General features: G+C 39.5%; 1 pseudogene; it reads right to left on the bottom strand.

Annotated features, from left to right (window-relative positions):
• Positions 1-506: 506 nt before the first annotated feature.
• On the bottom strand, positions 507-5,865 carry LOC101422833 (WW domain-binding protein 11 pseudogene; annotated as a pseudogene).
• Positions 5,866-11,615: the final 5,750 nt, after the last annotated feature.

Raw genomic sequence — 11,615 nt, 5'->3', positions numbered from 1 at the left:
GTACATTTTCGTCCCACAAATTCTGCTTTGTATTAGGTAATGACATTAGTGATACATTTCACTACAAGTAAAATATTACAAAATATTTATAAGAAAATATTAACTCAAACAAAAATCAAGGTGGGATGAAATACACCGTTTCCTCAGAAATCTCTACTTCAGTGCCCACATCACACAAGAGAGGAGAGCGAGAAAACAAATAAGTAACTAAACATCCCTGGTCACATGTTTCAAAAGAATTGGAGAAGGAGAATAAATGGGACAGAAAGTATATTGATGAAAGGGAATGGATGTTACCAGCCCTGCTTCAATAATCAATCTATTCTGAATGAATACGCTCTCTTATATGTAGTAAATTCTGAACAAAGCTAAACTTTATGATAGTCTTTGCACTGAGATTTGAAAATGCCCTACAGTGGAAGTAGCTCTTTCACCTACTCTTAATAAGCCTCTCTTTTCTATGAACCACTGATGTGAACAGAAGCCAGTAATGGCATTAAAAGTTGTCACAGTTGTCTTTCCATTTCTTTCACGAAAGCTTCATACACATCATCCTTAATTTGCACTGAGACAGGAAGAGAAGGACCAGATTTGGGGGCTGTTTTGGCAAGAGGCACAGCAGAATCATTCTCTGACTTTTTGTGGGAGTAGCAGTAGCCCCTTTTATCTTCTGATCTACCCTCTGGTGCAGCGGGCAGAAATCAAGCAATTTCCACCTTGGGATAAGTGATGACTTGGCACTGATCATTGCCATGGCTTTCTTTTCAATGGTGGCTTCACATGTATCATCCACCTTGGGTCATTGAATCAAATTGAGTGGGGACTTAAAACCCCTGGGTTCTATCTCCTTTGGCTGTCTCTGAGATCTTGCTGAGAGGTGCATAAGTGAGACCCCTCTGATGACCTCCTGACTCATTTTGAAGTCTCTTAGCTTATAAATGCATTTGCCTTTACCATTTTCCCCTTTTATTCAAGGCATTTTTCTAGTTGCAGCACCAGCTGGTGATTGGTAGTAATCCCTCAGTGCCAGGGAGGCTCATCCCTTGGAGCCATGTCCCATGCTGCGGGAAAGGTAATGCATTTATGTGCTGAGTTTGGCTTAGAGAGTGGGGCATTTTCTGGTCTTGGAGTTATCCTAAATGACATTGCAGGGTCAGATGCTCGACATTATATATCTTGCCATAACCCACTGAGTGGACTGGGGTGAGTGTAAACTACAATGTAAACTATAATCCATGTGGTACAGCAGTGCTCCAAAATGTATTCACCAAATGCAATGAATGTGTCACAATGATGAAAGAGGTTGTTGATGTGGGAGGAGTGTAGAGTTTGGGTGTGGAGTATATGGGGACCTCTTATGTTTTTTTTATCATCTCTCTTTTTTAAAAAGACGATTAAAATAAATTTTTAAAATGATAGCAAAAAAAAAAGCTGGGTTCAACAAGGGAGCTGGTGGGAAATGCCCAGGTGGGACAGATCCAAGTTGAGGCACCAAAGATTGGCGTATAATGCCTGGATGAGGTGAAGGGAAACCTGGAAGTGCAGGAGGATGTAGCCTTAGTGGAGGTCCCTAAGGAGGAGGGCCAGGAAGCAGACCTGGAGGTGGATCTGGGGGAGCACCAATGAGCTGTCCTAGTGGTCCTGTATGTAAAAGTCAGGGGAAAGGCACTCAGAGTCCTGACATTCTAGGTGGTCTCAGGAATAGAGGAACTCCTGGATGGGGCCCAGGAAGAAAGCCTGTACATGGTCCAGGTGGCCATAAAAGTGGTAAAGGTGGTAGTCCAAGAGGAGGTGGTCCCAGCATCTGAGATTCTTGTATCTGAAAATAAGGAACAGACTATGGAGGGGTCTACTGCTGTGAAGAAGCTCTAGATGTGCCATAAGAAAGACAGTTGTCTTTATGCTGTTTTTGTGATTAATTTTCTACCTCATAATCATCAGAATCATCTTCATTATCATCCTCTGAAAATTCCTCTAATTCTTATTCCTCCTCTGGGATTTCCTGAGCTGCCATTCAAAACATCATGGCTTGAAGAGGTGTCAATTTCTTCACCTTCTTTATTTTCTTGATTTTCCAGGCATATCTGCAAACTGTACACATAGACCTGAATTTTTCATGATTGTTGTCTCTCTCACTATCATTATGGTGCACAAATTCATAACTCTCACTTTCCTCATCTGATCTGTCAGTGTCACTTTCATCAGTGTTGTCATCATGCTTATCCTGATCCATGTTCTTAGGATAACTATCATCTTCACTTGGATGATAACATCATCATGACCTCACTGGGCAAGTTCAGGACTATATAACATATCTTTGTCTCCTACAAGGGGGATGATCTAGGGCAAAGCCTACTTGATAGCCATATATCTGCAAGACTTGAAGAGGAGATATACCAGGGGATGACCAGGAGGTTTTTATGCCATGGGGAAATGTGAAACACCATGTCCAAGAAGAGGAAGTATAGAAACTGCCTGAGTTGGAGATCTGTAGGCTGAAGCCTTCTTAAGGTTGGAAGGTTGCTGGGCACCAGGAAGTGGAATGTCCTGGATCAAGATGTTGGAAGGAGCATGAGACATATCTGACAAAGGAGTACTTTCAACTTTCCCATTCTGAGCATTCTTTACAACATCAAATATTGGCTAAGTTGAGCCCTCTTCCATTCATATTCTAATTTTAACTTCCTCGGTTCTTTGTAAATATCTGGATTCTCTTTTTCATAGAGTCGTAGAATACATTCAAGGGTTTCACCAGCTTTTTATGTTTGTCCTTCAGCACCTTCTCATTTAACTGTAGCTGTTGCATGGATAAAACTCCATTTCATCCAATTTCTACATGTCCTGGATAATCTGCTTGGGATCCTTCATCTTCAAGACCATAGCTCGTACCATCATGCACTGTTTCTTGTTCTGTAATTGTCACTTCTGTAATTCCTTTCAGGTCTGGTGGGTGGGGTTCACAAATTTTCCACTCTTGGTGGATAATGTAGATCTCCCATCCCATGTTTAAAATCTGTATTGATTATTTGTACATTTAAAAAAAACAAACAACAGTTCTACTGGGTTCCCGGGGCTGCTGGAAGTGGGGTATGGGCAATGTCTGGCCTCTTTTACTTAAAAGGGATTTTCATCTTCCCCCCTTGGACATTCATTCAGTCACTGCCATCTTGAAACCTTGCACTCCTCTGCAAACCTTACGTCTTCATTTTTAATGTAAACATTTAAAGCTCTAAATTTCCTTCTCAGCATTGGATTTTTGGCATCCCATACATTTTGTTTTGTTGTATTTTCATTTCATTTGCCTCAAGATGTTTCCTAATTTCACTTCTGATTTCCTCTTTAGTCAACAATGATTGTTTAAGAGTATGTTGTTTAATTTCTACGTATTTTTTAATTTTCCATTTCTCCCTGTTATTGACTTCTAGATTCTTTTTGTTATGGTTGGAGAAGATACATTCTATGAGCTCAATATTTTCGAATTTATTGAGACTAAACTGTCTGTTCTTGAGAATAACCCATGTATACTGGAGAAGAATGTGTATTCTGGTTTTGTTGGGTGAAATGTTCTCTCTCTCTATATATATATATTTGCTAATTCTAGTTGGTTTTAAGTGTCATTTAAGTCCTGTACTTCCTCATTGATCTTCTGACTAGATGTTCTACCCATTATTGATAGTGGTTTGTTAAAGTATCCTACTATTAATTAAACCATATATGCATATATTTAACAAATCAATTAGTTTGATACATATTAATGAAGCATAATCTTTCCCAAGTGTACAATAGTATTTGGTATAATCACATAGTTGTGCATTCATCAATTCAATCATTATTAGGGCATTTTCATTCCTATAATAATAATAAACATAGAGCAAACAAACCGAATCCTCACCACCTCTGAATCCCTCTATGCTTCCCATGCCACCATACATACCTGGTATTCTGTTTCTGTCTCACTAGTTTGTGTTTATATTTTGTAAAAACAGTCTTACATATGCAGTATTGCCCATATTCATATTTCACATGAGGTTTCACTATATTATACAGTCTCATGTTATATTTTTTTAAACTTTTCTTTTGGTAATATACATGTCCTTAGACTTTTCCTTTCAACCACTGTGCTATCCATATCCATAGCTCTGCTAGAAACAAACGTGATTTGCCTTCACCATTTCCATTCAATTCCAAAGATTTGCAAACAATCTTTTTACCAGTTCTGAACAGATTAACCATCAGCTTTCCATTCCCTATCTTCATTCTGTTTTCTGGTGACCTATATTCTAATTATTAACTCCATGAGTTTACACAATATATTTAGTTTATAATAGAACATTCATACAGCACTTATCCTTTAGTGTCTGGCTTGCTTCACTCAACATATTGTCCTCTAGGTTCATCTGTGTTGTCATATGCTTTATGACTTCATTTCTTCTTACCACTGCAAAACATTCCATTGGGTATATACACCAGTTTGTTTATCCATTCATCAGTTGATGGGCACCTGGGTTATTTCCATGTTTTGGCAATTGTGAATAATGCTGCTGTGAATATTGGTGTGCAAATTTCTGTTCATATCACTACTCTCAGTTCTTCTCGGTATGTATCCAGTAGTGGTATTGCTGGGTCACATGGCAAGTTTATATTCAACTTCCTCAGGAACTGCCAAACAGTCCTCCACTGTGGCTGTCCCATTCTATATTCCCACCAATATTGAATAAGCATTTCTATCTCTCCACATCCTCTCCAACACTTGTAGTTTTCTGACTTTTTACAGTGGCCATTCTAATAGGAGTGAAATGATATCTCATTTAAGTTTTGATTGACATTTCCTTATTCTCTAGTGATGTTGAACTTTTTTTTCACGTGTGTTTTTGCCATTTGTATTTCTTCTCTGGACAATTGCCTATTCAAATCTTTTGCCCATTTCCTAATAGGGTAGTTTGTTTTATTGTTGAGTTGTAGTATCTCTTTATATATCATGGATATTAAACCCTTAACAGATATGTGAGTTCCAAATATTTTTTCCCATTGAGTCAGCTGCCTTTTAACCCATTTGACAAAGTCCTTTGAAGTGCAAAAATGTGTAATTTTGAGGAGATCCCATTTATGTATCTTTTCTTTCATTGCTCAGGCTTTTGTGTAAGGTTTAAGAAACTACTGCCTAGCACAAGATCTTGAGGATGTTTTCTGATATTTTCGTCTAGTTTTATTATGGTCAATTTTGTATTTAGGTCGTTGATCCATTTTGAGTTAATTTTTGTATAAGGTATGAGATAGGGGTCCTCTCTTCGTTTTTTTTGGATATGGATATCCAGTTCTCCAAGCAACATTTGTTGAATAGACTGTTCATGCCCAGCTGGGAGGGCTTGATGGCCTTGTCAAAAATCACTTGACCATAGGAGTGAGGGTCTATATCTGAGTATTTGATTAGGTTCCCTTAGTCAATCTATCTTTATGTCAGCATCATGCTGTTTTTACCACTGTAGCTAAGTAATATGCTCTAAAGTCAGAAACTGAAAGTCGTCCAAATTTGTTCTTCAATTTTAAGATTTTATTTAGGTCCTCTTACCTTTACAAATAAATTTGATAATTGCCTTTTCCATTTCTGCAAAAAGGCTGTGAGATTTTTATTGGGATTGACTTGAATCTGTATATCAGTTTGGGTAGAACTGACTTCTTTTTGGATGTCAGACTTTTATTTAAATTTGTTCTGATATTTTATACACAAGCTAGGTAATTTTTAAAATTTTTTTCTTTTTTTCCTTTCTTTCTTTTTTTTAATGTTACATTAAAAAAATATGAGGTCCCCATAAGCCCGCAACTCCCTCACCCCGCTCCTCCCACATCAACAACCTCCTTCATCATCGTGGCACATTAAATTGCATTTGTTGAATACATTTTGGGGCCACTGCAACACATGGATAGTGGTTTACATTGTAGTTCACACTCTCCCTCAATCCACTCAGTGGGCCATGGCAGGACATACAATGTCCAGCTTTGGTCCCTGCAGTACCACCCAGGACACCTCCAAGTCTTGAAAATGCCCCCCACATCATATCTCTTCTTCCCTCTCCCTACTTTCAGCAGTTACAATGGCCACTTTCTCCACATCAATGCTACAATTTCTTCCATTGATAATCATGATAGTTCCATAGTAAGTCAACTCTAATCCATACTCTATTCCTCCATCCTGTGGACCCTTTGATGATTAAGTCCACTCCCTCTCTAGATAAAGAGGCGGTATAGGTTCCACATGGATGATGAATGCAATTCTCCTACTTGCAGTTGTAGACACTCTTGGCTCCCTGGTGTGGTGGTTGACCTTCTTCACCTCCCTGTTAGCTGGCCAGGGTAAGTCCAATAAACCAGAGAGTAGGAGTTGCAAGTCTGCTGAGGCTCAGGGCCTGGCTGTCACATGGACAGTTCAGAGATTCAGGTCCCTTGAGTATACACTAAACCCCAGCACCAACCATAGGTCCAGTAAAAGTAACAGGAGAGATTGTGAACAAAGATCACATCTGAATCCAACTCCATCACACTCAGGAACACAAACTCCAAAGTACGGCCAAGTGACATGGCACTGAACTCCATCTGCCATGACCATAGAACCTGTGGGTCTCTGTAGCCCTCAGAAGAATCAATACCTGGGGTTGTATCTACTTTAGCTGTCTCTGGGACTCTGCTGAGGTGTGTGTAAGGGCAACCCCTCTGATGACCTTCCAGCTCTTTTTTGTAGACTCATAGCCATATAAACTCATTTGTCCTTTCCATTTCTCCCTTTGATTCAAGGCCAAAAATCATTTTTAACTTCTGATATTACATGTAGGCTGCAATATTCTGCTGGTCTGAGTTGACCCTTTTATACGACTTTGTTTTCTAGTTACATCATCAACTGGTACTTTGTAGTAATCCCTTGGTGCCAGGGAGGCTCATCCCTGGGAGTCATGTCCTATGTTGGGAGAAAGGCAACACATTTACATGCTGAGTTTGCCTTCGAGACTGGCCACATTTGAACAACACGGAGGCTCTCAGGAGGTATCTCTTAGGCACCCTGCAGCTCTAGGCCTTGTTCTTATTTCAGGTGCACAGGCTTACAAGCATAGTTATTAGTATCAAGGCCTCATTGTCGGACCTTCCTTCTTTTTTGATCTTTGCCTTTGCACTTGGGGCATTGTTGCTGTTCCTTTAGGGACTGTGATAGAGCTCCCCTGGCTAGGAACTCAGCACTCCCTCAGTTGTTGTTTCTAACTGTAACCACTATTTTTCAGGTTTCTGTTACTCATATCCAAATGCAATTCCAAATGCCTATCCCAAACATATCTCTCTTTAATGCAAATATACGTTCACATACATTCCTTCCACAGACCCAAGCACACTGGTATCATTAAACTGCATAAAATCATACATACTTTTTCTGACTCCAACCTTCCAAATGTTCTGCCTCGATCACCCCACAAGTAAAGTCTTATTCCCTCACAATAATCATATTACTGTGACACCACAGAAACCTACAACCAGAAGTCATGCAAATGCTGACCTAGCTCATATACTCCAAAACATACATAATCATTGTCTTCCCATTATATCCCAGTTGTAACATTTAGTAAAACTCAGAATGTATCATATTTACCAGAACATGTATGCATACTGAACCCACTAACTCCTACACACACACACACTGACCTAAAAATTTCCCTCTTCCTTCTCAGTCACTCATACATTGATCCAGTTTCCCTCTACTGAAATGTACCTCCATTATCCCTATTATTATACACAAAATGATCCTATCATTTACAATATAACACACACTGTATTCATCACTCCTGAAATCATGCACTTATACTGTCCTTATCCTTTGTATGATGAAACAGTCTCCCCTTACCTCAGCCACATTGATGAATCACCTACATTTTGTCTACACTGTTCCTCCAACATCTACCATTCCCACCTTCCCAGACAAATACCATTTCTATCCTATTACTATTACACCCAACCCTTAATGCCTACATTACATATATTCCCTAACAATCCTGTTATCACACATACACTGTTTCCACCATGCTCCTTATCAAACACCTAATCAAATCACCTCTATCATTTCTCTCTCTTTCTCCCTCTCTCTCTCACACACAGTCCTTAACACACTCTATCATTCACACATGACTTTTTTCTATGGCATGAATGACTCTGACTATAATTTATGGCTTACCATCACAAAACATTGTCCCAGTTCCACAAGCTAGCACTGACACTTTACTCATCAATCTCACTAACATGCACAGTGTTGATTACTCTCATATCCACATATACATTGTGCTATACTTTACAATCATACACACAATGTTCTTAGCACCCTTACATATATGGTATACTGTACACACATTATCAAATGCAACTATGTCTAATCAATCCCCATTATCACAAACACTGTCCCCAACAATCATATACTCTATCTTCATGTTATCACAGTGTGTCTAACCAAACCATTATTAACCACACAGTCTATATCACCACTCTTTTTTTATTTTTTAAAGATTTATTTTTTCTTTATTTCTCTCCCCTTCCCCCCACCCCAGTTGTCTGCTCTCTGTGTCCATTCACTCTGTGTTCTTCTGTGACAGCTTCCATCCTTATCAGTGGCACCAGTAATCTGTGTTTCTTTTTGTTGTGTCGTCTTGTTGTGTCAGCTCTCTGTGTGCATGGCACCATTCTTGGGCAGGCTGCATTTTCTTTCACGCTGGGTGACTCTCCTTATGGGGCGCACTCCTTGCGCATGGGGCTCCCCCACGCAGGGGACACCCCTGTGTGGCATGGCACTCCTTGTGCACATCAGCACTGCACATATGCCAGCTACACATGAGTCAAGGAGGCCTGGGGTTTGAACCACAGACCTCCCATGTGGTAGGTGGATGCCTTATCCATTGTGCCAAGTCCGCTTCTCCATATCACCACTCTAAAACCTGCATCAACCTCTAAAACTACTTTCATGCACCCTGCATGCCATCTCTATCCCATACATTCTCACAACCAGTTTTCACATCCTTCCTGCCCTAACGCTCATACCTTTTCAATTCCTCACTGACAATCAGAAACTCTTAGCATTTTGTCCTCATGTATTTTATTCAATAACTCACTCTGATGTTTGTGATTTCCATTCTCCAAATTGTTATACATTCCCCTATTACTATACTCATCTATCCATCTGCCTTCCAAAATAGACACACTCATAATTTCCCTTGGCATTACAGACACACATCTTGATGCTATCACCTCCATTCTCACATACTGTGTACCTAGCTTCCACCATCACATACATTTTCCCCATTCTATCAACTGTCTATGTCTTATGATTAGCCGAAATGCCCCATCCACATTTTCACACAATCTTCCCAGTGTCCTATAATCAGTGTTATTTCTCCACTATTACTTCTCACTTTCCCCCACTTACATAGAAACATATACACAATTCTCATATACCACAATATCTCATATGCTGTTTCCATAACCTGTTATCACAAACATTCTGACCTTGTCCTGTCAGAGTACTCACATTGCCTCTACTTTCATGGTCACAGTGATTTCATACCATCTTCCACCATTAACTCACTCTGTCCTCATCACTACCGTTATCATACACACTTAGTCCATTACACCCTGCCTGTCCTACTGTCACATAGTCTCTCCATTTCTCCATTAAACATTGTCCAGATCATCCACAATTTTACACTCACAGTGTCCTTCTCATTCTCTAGTAGGCTGAATTATGTACCCCCAAGACACAGGTTTTTAATGTGCTTGTTGGGGTACATGGGTGTGAACCCATTGTCAATAAGGTCTCTTGAAGGTGTTATTTTTATGTAAGGTGTGGCCCAATTGAATGAGGTTGGGTCTTAATCTGAAATACAGATGTCCTTATTCATAAGAAGAAGAAGTTCAGACATAGTAGGAGAAAACCATGGAGAGGAGCTGGAAGCTTAGAGTCAATGGAACCTAAAAGAGAAAGGAAAGGACATCACCATGTAACAAGAAAGCCAAGGAACCCATGGTTTGCCAGCCAGCCAGAATTTTACCAACCATCAGAGGAAAAAAGTTTTCTATCACAGCTGCATGGAAAATGAAGATACCTGCAATCTCATATCTCATTCTTATTATTTTCTTTCTCTGTCTTTGTCTCTGTCTCAGTCTGTTTGTCATTCACACACACATACACACACACATGTGCATGCACATGCATTCTTTTCCAATATGTAGAGCTAATGTGAACCTAGACATAATAGAAAAATTTCTCATGTGAAGCCTCACATCAGAGCTTCAGCATGTGTTAATATGAAGAGCATATCATGATATCATGCTCAAAAGGTACAACATTAACTGCTCCCACTCTGGAAATAGTGGTGAATAAATTCCTTGAGGTACATTCGACTTATGAAACATTTCTTCATGTTTGGTTACAGCATTTAAATGGAATTTTAAAATATGACATTGATTGTCACTAATATGATATACTGTAGTTGAGCTATTTAAGCCATCCTTGTTTCCTAAAATACCCTAAAGCTTTTTTTATATAGTAAATCACAGTATTTTTGGCCCTAAAGAGATAGCTTCAAACTTATGTCCATACAGAATATATCACTATGCTGTGTTAGAGAGAACACTTAATCTTTGCTTCTCATGTTTCCAAGTGGAAGAACTTCAAGTAGAATAACATCCTTGCTTTTCTCCCCAAAAGAACAGCAATGAGTTATATGACTACGATGTTTGGAAGAAACAGCTAAGTATGTCTGGCTCAGGTCCTTGTTCTTTCCTTTTCTCTGAGGGATCTGTATGCCTATAAAGAACTTGCCTTCTGATAGGCTCCTTGCCGTATAATAAGGGCTCTGCCTTTGCCTGGAAGCTTGCAGTATTTCAGCATTGCCTTGATTATTTGGGTAGATCTGCCTAATTGAGGGTCACAGTATTAGGAAGTACACATTAAAACCAACTTTTCTAATCAGCTTTATTGATAATGTAGATGGTGTTTCTCTAAACCAAGGAACTGAGAGTGTCTACAACTGCCAACAAGAGAATCCCATCCATCAGCAATGTGGGACACAAGCCTCCTCTCCATTTAGAGGTGGAGTGGGCTTCACCATCCCAGGGTCCTCAGGATGGAGGAATAAAATATGGATTAGAGTGGACTTACTGGTATGCTACTATAGAATTATTGTGACTCTAGCAATGGAAGAAATTATAACATTCGTGTGGAGACAGTGGCCATGGGATTTGCTGAAGGCAGGGAGAAGGAAATAGAGGTGTTATACAGGGGCATTTTTGGGACTTGGAGTTGTCCTGAATGATATTGCAGGAACAGATGCAGGACATTATATATCCTGCCATAACACACTGAGGACGGGGACAGAGTGTAAACTATGACATAAACTATAATTCATGCTGTGTACTCATCAAATGCAATGAATGTATCACACTAAGGAAAGAAGTTGTTGATGTGGGAGTAGTTGGGGGGTGTGGGAGGTGGAGTATTTGGGAACCTCTTACATTTTTTAATGTAACACTTTGGGTGGTCTATGTATCTTTAAAAAAGATAAATCATAATAATAATATAATAATAAAAATGG

Source organism: Dasypus novemcinctus, chromosome X (genome assembly GCF_030445035.2).
Source record: "Dasypus novemcinctus isolate mDasNov1 chromosome X, mDasNov1.1.hap2, whole genome shotgun sequence".
In the NCBI taxonomy this organism is placed as follows: Eukaryota; Metazoa; Chordata; class Mammalia; order Cingulata; family Dasypodidae; genus Dasypus; species Dasypus novemcinctus.
The sequence above is the reverse complement of the archived record's forward strand: the minus strand, read 5'-3'. Positions and strand labels throughout refer to the sequence as shown.